Here is a 19,357-nt window from a genome sequence, read left to right on the forward strand (position 1 = left end):
GCTTGGATTACTTCGGGGGGCTAAGGGAAGATCGCTTCAGGTTAGTTTTTTATTAGATTTAACAAAAATTAATTTCAATTAAGGTTTTAGCTTTTTGAATATCTTAAATTCTTCAAAGTTTATGCTTCATTCCCCACTTCCTCTTTAAAGTGAGTAAATTCTTTTACTCAATATACAGACTCTTCATCTATCAAGGCTGTATGGCCAGCTTCTTTCAATACTAAGCCACACGCTGTTGATAGTCATGTCAAAGCTGTCACTTTTCGTAATATTTTCCAATTCCAAACAAGCATTGCAATAGATAAAATCAAACTAATGCCCACTAAAATAAGCAAAACAACAATAGGGTCTATCAGGGTATGAAGTATACCAGTTGCTGTTGGTGACCATCCAAAGAGCACATCCCACCACTGATGAGACAAGTGTTCTGCAAATCACTTAAAAACTCTTTTGATTGTCTCAGTATCATGATGTATAGTAATCAAAGTCTTTTTCCCTACATCTTGAATTTCTTTTAGGATCTCTTTCAATTCTTGGTGTTTTAACAATTGGGCGACTAAGGCCAAATTCATTCCTATAGGCACAGGTGATATTTCTTGCACTGTTGCCACATTTGCCTTTATGTATTGCTGTGATACTACGGGTGCTTGATAGGAAAAATCACAGCCTTCAATTTCAACATAGTTACAAGCACACAAGTTAAACTGAGTTTCATTCCCTATTTGATTGTCTACCATTAAGGTGGGACATGCTGTCCTGAGACAGACACAACCTTGTCCTACATATGCAAGCAAGGTGGTTTGGTTCACTGAATGCATTTCAAAGTGACAAGTGCTCTGATCTGTGTCTAAGCAAGTGTCTTTATCATCTGCCAAAATTCCTTCACATATGGACCCTAATTGTTTCCTCATAGAACAGGGTTTCAAATCGATGGTCCACCACTTTCCCTCAACCTCTCGTGCCCACATTCTGTGTTCTGAAGGATATAACACTGCTTTCTCATGATTTCCTCCTAGGGCCACTACTGAATAGATTAAACTCAATGACACACCAGACATGGTCAGGACAAAGGCTGTCACCACACTTACCATAAAAATCATAGGTGAAATTAACTAAAACCCACCAGGCTTGCAGTTCCCTCTCCATATTGGAAGCATTGTCCCAAACAATTTGACGAATTTCAACAGGGAATATCCCCTCTCTACCTTCTCTAATGACTGCAGCAGCCACTGACTGCATCCACAGCGGTGCCTGTGTGCAGCCAAGAGCCAAAGAAACGTCTTTACTAGCGGTGCTTAGTGCCTTAATCATCCATTCCTGGTCTCCTTCTTCTGTGTTTTCCCATTCGGGCAGCACTTTAGTCAGCTCCCAATGATTCTTGCCCAACGCCAACAAGGATGATTGCAGAGGGTGCTGTAATTTGACTAACTCACTCCCTACTGTAGTCAGCTGATTCCTTAATAATTCTGATTCTACAGTGCTCAAAACTCCTAATCCTGTCCAGTTAAGTTAACTCCTAATAGTCCAGTGAGGTCTCTTTTTCTTTTAGAAGGTATATGTTTTTGAAGCCAATTGATCCAATTTATGAAAGAATTTTGAGAAACAGGGCACACTCTGGCCAAACAGCAGAGGCATTTACTTGCATTCCCATTTCTATGCTTTTCAGGGACCATTTTGGGTTTGTCAGCAGCCTTTGAATTCCTGTCTTTTTAATGGCATATGGTCCAATCTTTGTGATCATGGGTGTTATTTGTTGTTTTTCTTCTTTTTCTGAAATTTTTGGCACTTGGGTGATCACAGTCTTTCTCAGCACTTTGGGGGTGGTTTTGGCCTTGCTTCCAGGGACAACACATACCTGGGTGATATTAAAATCAATACCATACCTCTTCACTGAACCCCCTTCTATCTTCATTCTGAAGTCAGGACACTTGGACAAGCATTTGTCACAACACTCGGGACCCATCCGGATGATTTTCATGGGCGGATGATGAGCCTCATGAAATCCATCTTGCACAAATTCGTACTCACACCCCCAAACATTTGTCCCTGCCCACAAACTCGCCTTTGTGACTTTTAGCATCATGCTCAAAGCTTTACGTGCATGAGGATTGTATGCTTTTCCGTAGCAGCCGTTTATCTCAGTTATATTGTGTCTACGTGGTGCTGTTCAATTGTAGCTGTGGCCAAAATTACAAAAGTCCCAACTTTCCACATTATGTCCATAATGACTAAGAGTTTATTTACTCAGTGTTCCGAGTGAGTTTCAGCTTCAATTCTTCTTCACCTGGCGTGACTTTCCAGATTCCTTTGGGGGCTTTCTTCACTCGGGAGCGATGAATCCAGACTTTCTGTTCCTTGGTCTTGATTGCAGTGAAGGTGGTGAGGAGCAGCTGGAATGGTCCTTCCCACTGAGGTTCTAGGGTCTTTTCTGCAAAAGACTTAACATACCCATAATCCCCAGGCTGTGCATCATACACTGGCCCATCTAATTCCCTGTTCTGGGCTCCAGCCACACACTTTTCAGTTTCCTGAAGTTGTTTATTCAAGGCCACCATGCAGCTGTACAAGGTTTCTTCCCCAACTTGAGTAGGTGTTGTTCCCTCTTGGACTGCATATGGCCTCCCGTACAATATTTCAAATGGACTTAGTTTCAGTTTGGCTTTTGGTTTTCTGTGGATTCTCAATCATGCCAGTGGAAGAGTTTGAGGCCAGGTTAAATTTGCTTCTTGTCCCAACCTCATGATTTGTTGCTTAATCCAATGGTTCATTATTTTTACTTGGCCACTTGATTGAGGATGATACGGAGTATGCAGTTCCAAATCTATTCCCAAATGGCGGCTGATTTGTTGTCCAATTTTTGAAATGAAGTGGGGCCCTCTGTCTGAGGAAATGGTGGCTGGAGCTCTGAAACATGCTATTATTTCTTGCAATAATGCTTTGGTTATCTCTTGAGCTTTAGCTGTCCTAGCAGGGAAAGTTTCTGGCCACTCTGAAAAGGTATCAGTTAGCACCAATAGGTATTGATACCCCGCTTTCCTGGGCAATTCTGTCAAGTCAATTGGCCATTGCTGCCCAGGTCCACAACCTTTCCCAATTTGTCCAATTTTAGGTTTTGGGATATTCTTAGGATTAGTTTGGAGGCAAAGACTACATTGGTGAATTACTTGTATAGCCATACTTTGCAATTTTCTGGCTATAATTCTTTCTTTCAAATAATTATATGGGGCATCTACTTGCCAATGTGTTTTCTCATGTTCTTTCTGTATTAGTGCCCACAACAGGTAAGAAGGTACCACAAGTTTCCTTTTTGTTGTTATAGCCCAGCCCTCTTGATTGTGACTTGTCCCCTTTGCTTTAATAAGTTTTTTGACTTTTTTATTATACACTGGCTTACCTTCAATGGAAATTTTCCCATCTGGTATTAATGTTGCCTCAACTGCTTCTTTAAGTACCTTACCTTTGGCTGCATCTTTTGCCTCTCTGTCCGCCACCCATTTCCTTCTTCCAATTCAGAGCTCACTTTTTGGTGTGCTTTGATAAGCAGGATTGCCACCATTTCAGGTAGCTGTACTGCATTTAACAGTCTCCGTATTTCTTGTGCATGTTTGATATTTTTCCCTTGTGAGTTCAACAGTCCTTTTTCTCTCCAAACAGCTCTGTGTGCATGGACTACCCCAAATGTGTACCTTGAATCTGTGTAGATGTTAATTTCTTTTCCTTTTGCCAGCTCTAATGCCCAGACTAAAGCTATTATTTCAGCTTTCTGTGCAGAGGTGTTTGTTGGGAATGATCCAGACTCTATTCCCTCTCGGCTTGTGGTAACTGCATGCCCAGCGTGCCTCTTTCCACTCATAATCTAACTGCTTCCATCAGTGAACCGGGTCTCAGCATTCTCAAGCGGAGTATCCCTCAGCTCAGGGTGACTGGAGTAGGTGGCTTCGATGGTCTCCAGGCAGTCGTGGATCTCCGGTTCTCCCATGCTCCCGCTGAGGAATGAAGCTGGGTTCACAGTGTTAGTTACCACAATCTCAACATCATCCTGTTCTACCAATATGGCTTGATATTTCAGGAACCCCTGTGGGGAAAGCCAATGTCCCCCTTTCGCCTCCAGTACTGCAGATACTGTGTGGGGCACTGGCACAATCATCTTCTGCCCAGGGTGGACTTGTGTGCCTCTTGAATATTGACTGCCACTGCTGCAACGGCTCTGAGGCATCCTGGCCACCCTTTGGCTGCCGTGTCCAGCTGCTTGGAGAGGTAGGTGACTGCTCTCTGATATGGGCCTAGGCTCTGTGCCAGTATTTCCAGGGCCATCTCTTGTTTTTTGTAAGAAAACAGAAGGAATGGTTTACTCACTTCTGGAAGTCCCAGGGCCGGAGCTGACACGAGGGCCTTCTTCAGCTCATCAAAGGCTCACGTTGTTTCTTTTGTCCATTGAAGATCCTTGACCCCCTCCGTAATCAAAGCATACAGAGGTTTAACAAGCAACCCATAGTTCTAAATCCACAGCCTGCAAGACCCTGTCATCCCTAAAAAGGTTCTCAATTCCTTCACCATCTGGGGCTTCGGGGTTTGGCATATTGCTTCTTTACCATCTTGCCCCAAAGGTCTTTGTCCAGTACTCACTTCATATCTGAGATAAATAACTGTTTGTTTTACCATTTGGGCTTTCTTCTGGGATACTCCATACCCTTGCAGGACCAAAAAATTCAGAAGGCTTACTGTCCAGTCCACACATGCCTCTTGGCTCCTGGTGGCTATTGAGAGATTGTCCATGTCCTGGAGTAGCTGTCCTTCTCCTGACGGGGGTTCCCATTCGCGAGCCAATCTCCAAAAATAGTAGGGGAATTCTTGTACCCTTGTGGCAGCATTGTCCATGTGAGCTGAGTTTTTCACCCAGTCTTGGGGCTTTCTCATTCAGATGCAAAATTTTTCTGGCTGGCTTCATGGTGAGGGAGGCAAAAGAATGCATCCTTTAAATGTAAATCATAAACCAGGATAATTCAGATGTGAAATGGGTTAACAAGGTATAGGGATTGGCAACCACTTGATACAGATCCTCAGTTATCTTGTTAACAGCCCTCCAATCTTGTACTAACCTGTATGACCCATCTGGCTTTTTCTTCACTGGCAGAACAGGAGTGTTAAATTAGATTGACACTCCTTCAATAGCCCTATTTGTAAAAAGGTTTCAATAATTGGGCTAGTTCCTTCTTTATCCTTCATCCTCAGGAGATATTGTTTGACCCTCACCGGTTGTATTTTCTCTTTCAACTTAATTTGGACTGGTGGTGTGTTCTTTGCTCTTCCTGGTACATCAGAGGCCCATACCCCAGGAAATACTTCATCCATTATTTTCCTAAACTTTTCCTTTTCATTATCCCCTTTAATTTCTTTGGTTATTAGCATTAAACTTAACAATCCCACATACTGTCGGTCTTTTACCTCCAAGCTAATTTCTCCATTTTGAAAAGCTATTCTTGCTTTCAACTGCTCCAACAAATCTCTGCCTAAGAGGGTAGATGGAGCATTTGGCATATATAAAAGCAGATGAATTGCCCATTGTTTTCCCAATTTATACTTCAAAGGTTTACAAAAATATGCTTTTTCAGATTGGCCAGTTGTCCCCCTTACCATCACATAATCTTTTGTTATGGAGTTAGGGTTCAGGAACACATAATCACAGAATGATTAAATGAAGGTGCTTTATTGAAGAGCTCTGGGTGTCAGGGGTACACATACCCAAATCTGACCCATCTTGGTTTTGAAATTAACATGTTTTATACTCTATCGTTTTACAACTTAGATATTAATTATTAAACTTCCACTGTTTTATTGTAAGCATTTTTTTTACCCAAGCAAGGATTTCTCGTGATCCCCCCAGCCCCGTAACGTTGTTCCTCATGTTCTATAAACAATAATTATAGCTAATCACATCTAACAATTGTATCATTTATCATATATTGATTACACAGGTGCAGTTTGACATGATCTTTAGCAAGCACAAGGCCTAACATTTCCCAGGGCCTACTTTTCCCAGGGCTTGCCAAGCCTACCTTTCTTTCTGAGTCCCTGAATTTTCTAAGATTTTAAAACCTTCTACTATCTCAGATATTAGAGCCTTATTCAACACTGAAAATGTTGCTCCTGTATCTCTTAGAAATTCCACTTCTTTTTCTTTATTCCCTAGCTTGGGAGCTATAACCAGAGGGTCCCCTGGGGTAGGGCACTCTGGTCCTCTTCAGTCTTCTTTCACATGAGCAACCTCCCCTTTTCCCTTCCGATCATCTCTTCTCTGTTCATCACTTTTTCTTACTTCTGGGCACTGATTTTTGCAGTGTCCAAATGTCTTGCAAAATGCACATTGATCCCTTCCCAGTTGGGGTGGTCCTCGTTTTGGTGGACCTTGCTTACATTTTTCTTTCTCCCCCTCCTTCACTACTGCCACCAATTTTCTCATCCACTGTTTATATCCTTCTTCTCAATTGCTAAAGACCCTCCAGGCTTCATCCACCAGGGTTTCCAGATTCTGGCTCTCTGGGCCTCAGAAAACAAATTTATTAACTGCTTCATTCCTTCACTCGATCCTGGGTCCAGGCTGGTATGTTTCCACATTGCATCACGCATTTGATCTAAAAACTCAGAAGGTGTTTGAGAAGGACCTTCTTTAATAGCATATAGAGATGATTAATTTATAGTTCTGGGAATTGCTCTTTCCAACCCTTTTACTGTTAATTTCTGATATCCTTGTAACTGTCTTAGTCCCCCTTGTTCATTGGGATTCCAGCCAGCATCTTGAAGGGGAAATACGTCCTTAACATCCTCCTGTGTTGTCCTACAATCATCCTCAGCTAGGTCTTCAGCTATCTTTAATACCAATAGTTTTTCTGTCTGTCAGGGCATCAAGCAGTAGCTGTAAATCTGACCAATCTGCTGAATGCTGCTTAACCATAAACCTCAGTTTCTTAGCAACACCTACTGGATCACTCCAATAACTCTTAGCAATCTTTTCCCAAACCTCCAAATCCATTGTAGAAATGGACTCATGGACTAATTGACTAATCTTGTCGTTCCGTCAGGGGTCATTGCTTCTCTCAGAGGTGCTTGTATAACCTCTTTAACCTGCTTTCGGGTCCTGGATGCTACAGGGCTTGGTGGGGGAGACTTAGAAGTCTTGGTCCTTGATGAGGAAGACCCAGGCTCCTCATCCTCACTGTCACCACTCAGCAATGGTGGTTCTGAGCCTGCTTCCTCTTCCACCTCCCCCCTCTCTCTAACATTCTAAGAGGTGGTCTTAGTAAGTTTGCTGTTTCCCATTCCAAAACCTCTCTTTGGTATCCTTTATCAGGGTGAGTGCATCTTTGATTAATTGAGCATGTTCTACAACACCATTTAGGCTTTCCCTCTTGAGCTTTGTTACCTTTCTCCAGGGCCAATACCAAGGGATCAGATGGTGGTCTAATCCCACAATCTCTCTGCCACTCAGGGTGGCCACAGAGGGTAAAAAACATATCAGCATAAGTCACTTCCAGCCACTTGTGTTCATGCTGGAGGAAAAGCATTAACTGCAATAAGGTTTCATAGTCCAGCATACCATTCACTGGCCACCTCACACCCCCATCCAGCCTATATAGTGGCCACCATTGTGTACAGAACTTCCTCTTGCTTTCTGTACTAGCATATCCCACTAGTTCTTCCCAATGTGTTAAAAGCCATCCCAAAGGACTACTCCTAGGAATTTCTTTACTCTCATTTGCTCCCATCCTGGAAGTTCTTTTTCTCACAACGTTTCTTTATCCCAACTTTGGAGTTTCACTTTGTAATATTCAGGTACCTAATTATCTTGGGCACACTCAACCCTAAGAATGTCAATTGGTTTCTTTAGGGGCCCTGAAACACCATGCTCTAATAACTCAAATATCTCACTGCTGCCATGGGTTACTTTACCAGTTCCTAGCAAGATTTTTATCGCTATCTGGGTGGCTTTGTTCTCTTTTGTGCTACAAAGGAAACAGAGTCCCCACTTGGGGATCCTCCACCTAAATACCCGTCGGACCCAAGGCTCTTGACAGACTACACAACGAAACACAATCCAAGGCTTACAATCACAACCTTTCTTTAAACAGAGAAATTCTTTCTCCCTGGCTCTCTAATGCCCCTGATTCCTAGGCATGTAAGCTTAATCCAAAAATGGTAACAGTCAGCAGTTGTAACTCCTGTCACTAGATGGTGGCGTCTCCTCAAAAATGCTTATCACAACCCAACCACGGGGAGAAGGGGAGATGTCGTGGTTTTAAACCAGTAATTAACAAAAGGAGAAAAAGAATTACTTATTTCTTGCTGTGAGATATGGATTAAAACAAGAGCAAACCAGGCATAAAACTTAAAAGGAATAAAGAAAGTTTATTGACAAACTACAATAATAAGAACACCAGAATAAACTTCCACAAAAACCTTTTCATTTCTTACTGCCCACCATTCTTTTTTTCACATGATAACAGAGTCAGAAACTTTAGAACTTTGATGTTTTAAACGGTTCTAATTCTTTCTACAGTCTTTTCACCAGTCTCTGTAGAGAAACAGAAGTTCCTTTCTGTTAATTTATGGAGTTTCTCACAAGAAAACTATTTTTGTTATAGTTTTCCGTTTCCTTGATATCAGCTGCCCAGAGCTGCTGTTATCAAAGCCCACCCCTCCCATTCCACATCACTCTGAAATGTGTTATGGGTCATGAGTTTGGGGATAGCATTTTTAAGGATAAGTTATTCAAAGGCAAAAAGTATTCTTCATCTGTTTCTGTGAGCTTCACTAGAAAACAGTTTTCTCATTGCCTCTCAAGGCTTCAAATCTCCCAGCACTTCACTATACCATAATTACTCTACTTTTTACTCAAATTTACACTTTGAACACTCTATTCCTCCCCATACTCCATCATGAATTAAAGGAGTTCTTTTCAGGACTTCATTGTCCATCCCCATAGTTTTAACAGAAAGATATTTCAGCTTAATTAAAGCATCTTCTTAATCTAATCTAATCATCTCATCTAATCTTAATCTAATCATCTACCTTTCTTGAAGCTTCTTTTCTTTCTTGCCACTAGTAGTTTATAAAGTCTCTTTTCATGTTGATCACTCTCCTTTTCTCTTTCTGGATAAAAACATTAATCCGCAAGTTTCATCTGGATAAGAAAGAGTTAAAATCCTGCCCAAGCTTTTGTAGATGGTTCGGTGACCTCTGCTGAACAGGAGCTGGAGCTGTCTGCGATGGAAAGTTCTTCATAGCTGCTCTGGAGAGCGTGGTCACCGTCTCTACTTGCTGCAGGCCCAGAGCCCCTCTCCTTCTTTACTCGGCAGTTTTCTGGTAAATTCCATCACAGCAAAACCTGCAGCCAAGCCAGGAACCGGCCTGGCCCGGCTTGGCTCGGGGCAAGCCCCCCGCAGGCCCCATCTCCCGGCCGGGAGAACGGCAGGCCCAGCCCGGCCCCCGCCCGGCCGCATGGCCTGGGCAGGGAACCAGAGGCCAGCCCGAGCTCTGCTACCTTTCACAGCCAAGAAACAAAGAGAACAAGAGAGTTCTGGTTTTTTACTTTAAGGTGGGGTTCACAAGTTGATCCCACTTTTCAATGGCTAAAACTGCTGTCAGTTCTCAGCAATGACCGATAATTGGTCAGGAGAAAAGACTCCAGGCAGTCCCCAGCAACTCCAACTTTCCTTAAAGGTAAAGTAACTCCATGACAGGAGATTTTATTAAAGGGGTTTCATACAATCAAACATACACCCCAATTACTTTGTCCTTTTCTAGCTGCTTGCAGTCGCCCAGAGCGAAACCATAGATTGGGATTCCCCACTCGCCCCGTGCTGATAGCACGTCTCAAACACGCACTTCCTTTGGTTCCAAGCCTCTCCCGTTTCAGAAGGTTACAAATGAAATTCAGCCTAATTTTATCAATAAGGATTTTATGGAAAAATTTTTAAAATCCAATTATGGAAACAACCACAATCACTGTCAGCGTCGAGCCTGGGATTGGTGCTGGGTGAACTCTCAATCGGCCTTTGTCACACTGATTCCCCGAAGTTCACAACTTGTCTTTGGGAGAGTTGTGTTTTATACAGTTTTTTCAGCTTGAGGCTATGCAGTTGCAGTTTCTTTCTTTTTTTTTTTTTTGTGTTGTTAGATTGTCGCCCTGAAAACTCAGCTTCTGTGCTTCCTAACATAGTTTTCTAAAGACTTGCACAGGACAGTAACTGTACACATAGATATGTGTACATTCTTTCTGTTACAGGTCTTGTGACGAGCATCTCTCATCACCAGTGCAATGGGAAATGTTATCCTGACCATCCAATCCCTGGCTGTGGTCAGAAGCCTATAAATCCTGGGATGAAAAATAAACTCTTCTCTTCTTTTCACCACACCTCGACCTGTGTCCGTGTGATCTATTCATCACTAACAGCAACATCAGATATTCATATTTCTCCTGCTGGACTGCTGATGAGTTTTCTGAGAAGGAAATTAAGTTTGACTGGTTTTTCGGGAAGCAGGCTTTGAGATGTAGACTAGTAGTGAGTTTTTTTTTTAGTCTGTGTAGTTTTCTTCGGGGAAAAAAGGACATTGAGACGCATGGTCCGAGAAAATCAGATCAAGTCGGTATCAAGCGTTAATCACCAAGTCCTTAGAGCAATTATCTTGCTTGAGCAGACCCACCTCTACTCAGTGTTATCTTAATTGCTTAGTCGTTTTCTTGCAAATTCCTGGTTTTCCAGCAGCTGCTTTTGCAATCTCAAGTTGTTTCAGTTTTTTACACAGAACCTGTTTTTATACTTGATTTTATATGTGTACAATAAAACGCAAATTATACTAACACATATTACAAGAACAACCAGCCCAACAGCGCACTGGCTGCTGCAAATCACCTCTGCTGAGCCTCTCAGCTTGTGACACAAATCACTCTGCCGAGCCCCCCTCGGCCCTCGGCTGGCCACACAAATCCCCAGCAGCTAATACCGCTTCCTGCTACCTTTGTCACTCCACACTTAGAGTAAATTAATTCCTGTGACCCAAAATCAACCTTTACAGCTCTCTCCAGGACCTTTCTTGTCCCTAAACCTGGGACCAAAACCACAAACTGCGACCTACCAGGCCGCTTTTTAATCACAAATCAAACAAAATGGGAGCCTCCACGGCTCCCAAAACTCAGCAAACCAGCAATCCTGTTGTTACCACCGTTTCACCTCAAGACACAAACTATTAACTCCCAGCTGCCGCTCCTGGCACTGCTTAAAACACAAACCACCAGCAGCTTACGCTGCTCCTCCTGCTCTCAACTTAAGAGCTCACACTCTTAAAGCAAATTTTTCCGTGGAAACATACAAACAAAACCACAAAGGCATTTGTTGCATGTAAAGACGTCTCTTTTATTTATTTTTCAATTTTATCTATTTATCAACAGCCTTTTAACCCTGTGAAGACCGTACACCACCTCAAAGGTACCTGTTTCAATTTTTAAACATATCTTTTGTCCATAGTTCTGGCAGTTCCTGGTCTTTCTCCGGGCTGTCAGTGAGGACACAGGAGTCCCCATGTTCCCAGAACATTCCAGGTGGGCACCCAAGGGGGTCCCGGACTCCTGGTGGCCCCTGGGCTAGAGAGAGCAGAGCCCTGCCGCAGTCGCCAAAATGATTTTCCAAAACATGGACATGATCTAGTATCAGTATCCAGCTGAGATGGACAAAGACTCTTTAACCGATTAGGGTTACAGAGTGTGTGTTTATTGGCAGTGCTGGGCCGAAGGGCAGGGTCACCCCTTAATACACACGGCCCCGAGTTCAGGTGAATAGAGACTTTTATTTACCGAGATATTAAATGTAAATACAGATTCATAACCCAGTTACCACCCACTCCCCGCTTTCTATGCCAATTAAGAAAGAAGCAATTAAGCATGCACAGTTTGCTCCTTGAAATGAGTTGGTGGTCTTATTATGGGGAGTGGTCACAAAAGGAGGAAGGAATATGTATCTCTTCCTCGTTGTGACCTTTCTACCTTTTCAGTCCAAAGTGACAAATGGACCCCTGGCCAGGCTCCTAGTTTTGTGTTTCCAGTTAGTTTCTGGTTTGCAATTGTCTTATGTTCTTGAAGTTCCTCACAAGATTCTGTGTTTCTCATTACAAGCCCAGCTGAACAAACACAAGGTTGACAGACAATTAGTTATCAGCTAATGATTAGCTCCTAATTCTAGTAGGGCCTCTCTATCTATTTTAATTTGATTTAGCAAGGAGTAATTTTAATTAAGGCTTTAGCTTTTCTAATATCTTAAATTCTTCAAAGTTTATGTTTCATTATGAAAGAAGAACAAATTTCAGAGGACTTGGAGCTCCTATTGGAATGGCTGCAGGTAAAAAGACGGCACACAGGATCCAAAGATTTGTACAAAGAAGCTCTTGCCCGTGGCTGGCCTGTCACCAGGGAAATGTGTAAAACTTGCATATCAGCCTGCAAGCAATGTCACAGACAACTAGAAAGGCATCCTTTAGAAGATGATCTATGCACTTAAGAAAAGGTAAAGGCTTATGCATGGCAGGTAGATTGTACTGGTCCATTTAAGAAGTCAGGTGGTAAACACTTTGTGCTGGTAGGATTGGAGATTATATGTGGGTTGGCCCAAGCCCAAGCTTTGAAAAGAACTACAGGAGATAATACTGTCAAAGCATTGCAAGGGTGGTTTGGAATTTTCCCAAAACAGCAATAAATTCAATCTGATAACGGGTCCCACTTCATTGCCAAAATTGTACAGGATTGGGCAAAAGGTGAAAGAATAAAATGGACTGTTCACACCCCTTACTGCCCTCAAGCTAACGGGATTGTAGAAAAGACCAATGGTTTCCTGAAACGGCTCCTTAAACCACAAGAGGGAAGCTGGGCTCTTTGGCTAAGGGAAGCTGTAAAAAATGTAAACGACAGATGGGGATTAAACAGGTGTCCCAAAATCGCTGCCTTTTGTCCAAAAGCCCCAAGCATAATTCCCACTCTATGGGGACCAAGTGACCCTAAGGATCCAGCACACTAGCCTGGACAACCTGCCCTGGTGGACCTTCCTAGTGTAGGGCAAGTACCACTAGTATTAAAAACCTCTCCAAATAAATATGCATGGGTGGCCTCTGACACTCTGGGAAAAGAGCATCGGATCAACACATGCTGGGTAATTCCATCATTTTAAGTTTCTGCCTTTTGGGGGCAGACTCTGTTGTGTTCACTTTCCACAGAAGAACACCGAGGGCCATGAAGACCAGACAAACCATGATAATACTAGTATTAAATAGTAAGTACTTACTATGGTAAGATACTTGTCTGCATCTTACCACAACACCATGGCCAAAACTCGGCTGAGTGGCCGTGGTCTGAAGCTACCATCAGGTACCCCTGATGTGTTCTAGGATCCTACCCCAGAAACCGTCACCCAAACCTAGTGACCGTAGTACTACACGACTCTTGAGGTACGTACCGTCAAAATGACTGGGGTTGGGACTGAAAAGCTTGGCCCAGAGTGATAACTGGAACAATTGGTGAAGAAATTAAGGTAGGATGCAGAAAAGTGGAAAAGTCTCTTTACAAGAAAACTTCCACCATTGCAATCATCAGAAATTTTCTAGAATCAGATGTGACGAGCAATTTGCACCCCAACATCATGGCGAAACTCTGCGCCACAGCAGTGTGGTCATATAACAAACAATCCCCCCTCATACTGTGTTGTCATCAGAAAAATATCGGTTACTATACCCTGGACCCCAGTACCAACAAGTGGAAATTACGAAGCTTTGTAAAAACCAATCTACTGACTGTCGGCATCATTTCACTTGAACCAAATCAACCTCTGTAACATGTAATTGGCAAAATGACCTGACACATCAGTCAGGTCTGAAAGGTCTAATTTATAGACTCAAAATCAATGCTGTGGCAAAACCCATACTGAGTGCAGTGATCACATACCATGGTGTAAGCACCCCCCCAGTGCTGGATGACAAACATAATGTTTTTCCTCCCTTTATGGGAACGCAAGGTGATGATGTGACAATAACCTGAAAATTAAATGCTGAATCCTCATTGAACCTGTATACAGTCATGGCATGGGACCTCATGGCCATGTTCTGTTTTGTGAAATTCAAAATCAGAATTGTTGGCTAAAGCTAACTGACGTACAATTTTCCCATCAAATTGTGTGGGGGAAAAACAATACCAAATACTGGAGAGAACTTGATGTCAATGTTGTGACACCTACACCTGCCACCACCCAACCACCGGTTATACTGAGCCCGAGAAATTTTGAAATCGGGCCATATATAATCAGAAAAACTGGCCAACAACAAATATTGATTAATTTGGTGTGGTTTCTTAACCAAGTCAAATTGCTAATGCAAAACAATGTCTCAGAAGTTCAGCCAGCTTGTTCACCTTTTTTGCTAACTTCTTTTGAGAGGCGGACACCTGGTTGTGAAATCGTAATCCTTCTAAGAAACGAATGACAAGATCATAACCTGTGTTGTGGGAATAGGATTGGGAATTTTGAATAGTATTGATTTAGAAGTGCTGATGAATTAATTGGCTACCACAACTGGGGATGTAACCAAATTACAGCAACCACTGCAGTCATCCTTATTGGCTTTGGGAACCCAACAGTGGTTACTATCAAACATATTGCCAGATTGGGAAAAGGAAAATGTAAATGATCACAAATTGATAATTGATGCACTCGGTGCTACACAAAATAACATCTCTTTGGCTCTTCTTAGCTGCATTCAGGCTCAATTGTGGATGCAGTCAGTTACTGCCTCAATTATAAGAGAAGGCAAAGAAGGTACTTTTCCTACTGAAAGTCAACAAATAATTTGGGACAATGCCACTGATTTGAAAAAATAATTTAAATCCTGGTGGAACCTAGTAAATTTTACCTGTGACCCCAGCACAAACACAGCCACAGCCTTTGTACTGACTATACGGAATGCTTCAGTGCATTCAATATTCCCTGTCATTGCATTAGGGCTGAATCATGATGGAGCTGCTCTCTATCCTTTTGAGCATAGGGATTGGGCCCGTCAAATTGGTGAGAAGTGGCAAACCATTGGTTTGGAAACTTAATTAATAACTTAATTCACTGTAAATTTGAAAACTTGTATTGTCCAGGAACAACAAGGGTCTATCTGTGAAAGTAATGCAACCAGAGCTCAAGATATTTCTTTGGACACAGAACAAAATATCTGCAACTTTGAAATACATCCTACCGAGGCTTCTGAAACAGTACTTGTGCATATAGGACGTGGATGTGCATGTTTGAGAACTGCTTGTGATAGTGTACTTCTAGAAATCTTAGTAGTGAATACAAAAAAATCATTCAAATTTTTGTGTTTCTAATTTTCCTAAGATTGTAGGAGGTGATTTTTCTTATGTAGTCCCAGTTATTTCTTATCACCTTTTACAGTCCATTCACACACTGATCCACCATTTATTGCCTACCTCTATTGGGATGAACCTCACTCTGGTAAAGGCATTGTTGCTTCACCAGGATGTCATGGGGTGGCTTTACCTTTAAGATAGCTTTGGGAGCTAAAGAAGTTGAAGCTGCTGGAGGCTGATGGGAGTCTTTTCTCCTGACCAATTATCGGTCATTTCTAAGAATTGACAGCAGTTTTGACCATGAGAAAGTTAAGTCAACCTGTGAACACCTCCTTAAGATGTAAAGTCAGAGCACTTTTGCTCTCTTTGTTTCCTGGCTGTGAAAGGTAACAGAGCTCCGGCTGGCCTCCCGTTCTCTGCCCAGCCCATGCGGCCCGGGCCGGGGCTGGGCTGGGCCTGCCGCGTCTCCCGGCCGGGAGATGGGGCCTGCAGGGCTTCACCCCGGGCTCTGGCCGGGCCAGGCCGGTCCCCGGCTCAGCTGCAGTTTTTGCTGTGACTGAATTCACCAGAGACTGCCAAGTAAAGAAAGGAAAAAAAAGCTCTTGACATGCGGCAGGCTGAGACAGCGACCACACTCTCCAGAGCAGCCATGAAGAATCTTCTATCGAAGACAGCTCCAGCTCCTGTTCCGGCAGAGATCACAGAACCATCTACAAAGCCTGGGCAAGATTTTAACCCTTTCATTACTGTGATAAAAACAAGGGTATTTTGTTCACTAAGAAAGTAGAATGGAAAATTAGCGGTGATGTATAACCTTTGTTTGTGCTTGCTTAAGACATGTTAGAACATTGTGGTTTGTGCTTGTTTGTGGTTTATACTTGCTTAAGGCATGCTGCAGAACATGGTTAGAACATTGTGGTTTGTGTGGTTTGTACTTGCTCAAGGCATGTTGCAAAACATGCCCTTACTTGGGATGTGTTGCCCAGTTCTAGTTCCGGGGGCCCGACCAGGGTGAGGCGCCTTCACCATGTCGGGAGGGGTTTGCAAGGGGAGACCTACCTGAGGGAGACTGTCAGCCTTCATCACCACGACTACCAGGAGGTAGAAGAAGACCCCTAGCAACAGACGACACATGCGCAGAGTACCAGCCTAAAGACACGTCACCGGACGTATAAAAGGAAGAGCGGGAAGTGGTTCGCGCGCGGCAGTTGGCGGAGCCCTACGGAACGGAGGCCCCCTGTCGCCCAGCGCTGTTTTTGCCTATACCTTGCTTGCTCTAATTAATAAATTTTCAATTGACCAAACCGATTTGGGTGTATAAATTTATCACAATTACCCAGATGAGACTTGCAGATTAATCCTTTTATCCAGAGAGAGAAAAAGAGAGTAATCAACATGTAAAGAGACTTTATAAACTATCAGAGACAGTACAGAAAAGAATTAAGCTTCAGAAAAGGTAGAGAATAAGGAGATGATTTATAAGCTGAAATATTTTTCTGTTAAAGCTATGGAGATGGACAATAGGGTCTTGAACAAACTCCTTTAATTCATGACAGAGTATATAGGGAGGAATGGAGTGTTCAAAGTTTGGATTTTGAGCAAAAGGTGGAGTAATTGTGATACAGTGAGGTGCTGGAACAGAGTGAGATAGAGTAATAGTTGAAGATTTGAGGCCTTCAGAGCCAATGTGAAAACTGTTTCCAGGAAAGCTCACAAAGACAGATGAAGAAGACTTTTGCCTTTGAATAATTCATCCTTAAAAATTACATCCCTACACTCATGGCCCATACACACCTCAGAGTGATGTGAAATGGGAGGAGTGAGCTCTAATGACAAGATTTCAGAGCAGCCGGCATCAGAAAAATAGAAAGCTATAACTGAAATAGCTTTCTTGTGAGAAACTCCATAGATTAGCAGAGGAAGACTTCTGTTTCTCTACAAAGACTGATGAAAAGACTCTAGCAGGAATTGGAACTGTTTTAAACACCAAAGTTCCAAAGTTTTTGTCTCTATGTTGTCATGTGTGCAAGGGAATGGTGGGTAGCAGGGGATAAAAAGGGTTTTCTGAAAGTTTATTCTGGTGTTCTTATTCTTGTACTTTGTTAATAAACTTTCTTTATTCCTTTTTAAATTTTAAGCCTGTTTTGCTCTTGCTCTAATCCATATCTCACAGCAAGAAATAAGTAATTTTTTAGTTACTGTTTTAAAACCACGACAGAGGACCACCCCAACTGGGAAGGGATCAATGTGCATTTTGCAAGAAATCTGGACACTGGAAAAATCAGTGCCCAGAAGTAAGAAAAAGTGATGAACAGAGGAGAGATGATCGGAAGGGAAAGGGGGAGGTTGCTCATGTAAAAGAAGACTGAAGAGGACCAGAGGGCCCTACCCCAGGGGACCCTCTGGTTATAGCTCCCAAGCTAGGGAATAAAGAAAAAGAAGTGGAATTTCTAAGAGATACAGGAGCAACATTTTCAGTGTTGAATAAGGCTCTAATACTTGTGATAGTAAAAAGTTTTAAAATCTTAGAAAATTCAGGGACTTGGAAAGAAAGTCAGGCTTGAAAAGCCCTGAGAAAAGTAGGCTCTGGGAAATGTTAAGCCTTGTGCTTGCTAAAGATCATGTCAAACTGCACCTGTGTAATCAATATATGATAAATGATACAATTGTTAGATGTGATTAGATATAATTATTGTTTATAGAACATGAGAAACAATGTTAGGGGGCTGGGGGTGATCATGAGTAATCCTTGCTTGGGTAAAAACAATGTATACAACAGAACAATGAAAGTTTAATGATTAATATGTAAATTATATAATGATAGAGTATAAAACATGTTAATTTCAAAACCAAGATGGGTCAGATTTGGGTTTGTGTACCCCTGACACCCAGAACTCTTCAATAAAGGACCTTCATATAATCCTTCTGTGATTATGTGTTCCTGAACCCTAACACCGTAACAAAAGATATTGTGATGGTAAGGGGGACAACTGGCCAATCTGAAAAAGCCCCGTCAGGAGAAGGACAGCTACTCCAGGACATGGACAATCTCTTAATAGCCACCAGGAGCCAAGAGTCATGTGTGAACTGGAAAGTAAGCCTTCTGAATTTTTTGGTCCTGCAAGGGTATGGAGTATCCCAGAAGAAAGCCCAAATGGTAAAACAAACAGTTATTTATCTCGGATATGAAGTGAGTGCTGGACAAAGACCTTTGGGGCAAGATGGTAAAGAAGCAATATGCCAAACCCCGAAGCCCCAGATGGTGAAGGAATTGAGAACCTTTTTAGGGATGACAGGGTCTTGCAGGCTGTGGATTTAGAACTATGGGTTGCTTGTTAAACCTCTGTATGCTTTGATTACGGAGGGGGTCAAGGATCTTCAATGGACAAAAGAAACAACGCGAGCCTTTGATGAGCTGAAGAAGGCCCTCGTGTCAGCTCCGGCCCTGGGACTTCCAGAAGTGAGTAAACCATTCCTTCTGTTTTCTCACAAAAAACAAGAGATGGCCCTGGAAATACTGGCACAGAGCCTAGGCCCATATCGGAGAGCAGTCACCTACCTCTCCAAGCAGCTGGACACGGCAGCCAAAGGGTGGCCAGGATGCCTCAGAGCCGTTGCAGCAGTGGCAGTCAATATTCAAGAGGCACGCAAGTCCACCCTGGGCAGAAGATGATTGTGCCAGTGCCCCACACAGTATCTGCAGTACTGGAGGCGAAAGGGGGACATTGGCTTTCCCCACAGGGGTTCCTGAAATATCAAGCCATATTGGTAGAACAGGATGATGTTGAGATTGTGGTAACTAACACTGTGAACCCAGCTTCATTCCTCAGCGGGAGCATGGGAGAACCGGAGATCCACGACTGCCTGGAGACCATCGAAGCCACCTACTCCAGTCACCCTGAGCTGAGGGATACTCCGCTTGAGAATGCTGAGACCCGGTTCACTGATGGAAGCAGTTAGATTATGAGTGGAAAG

This window comes from Poecile atricapillus, chromosome 5 (assembly GCF_030490865.1).
Source record: "Poecile atricapillus isolate bPoeAtr1 chromosome 5, bPoeAtr1.hap1, whole genome shotgun sequence".
Classification (NCBI taxonomy): domain Eukaryota; kingdom Metazoa; phylum Chordata; class Aves; order Passeriformes; family Paridae; genus Poecile; species Poecile atricapillus.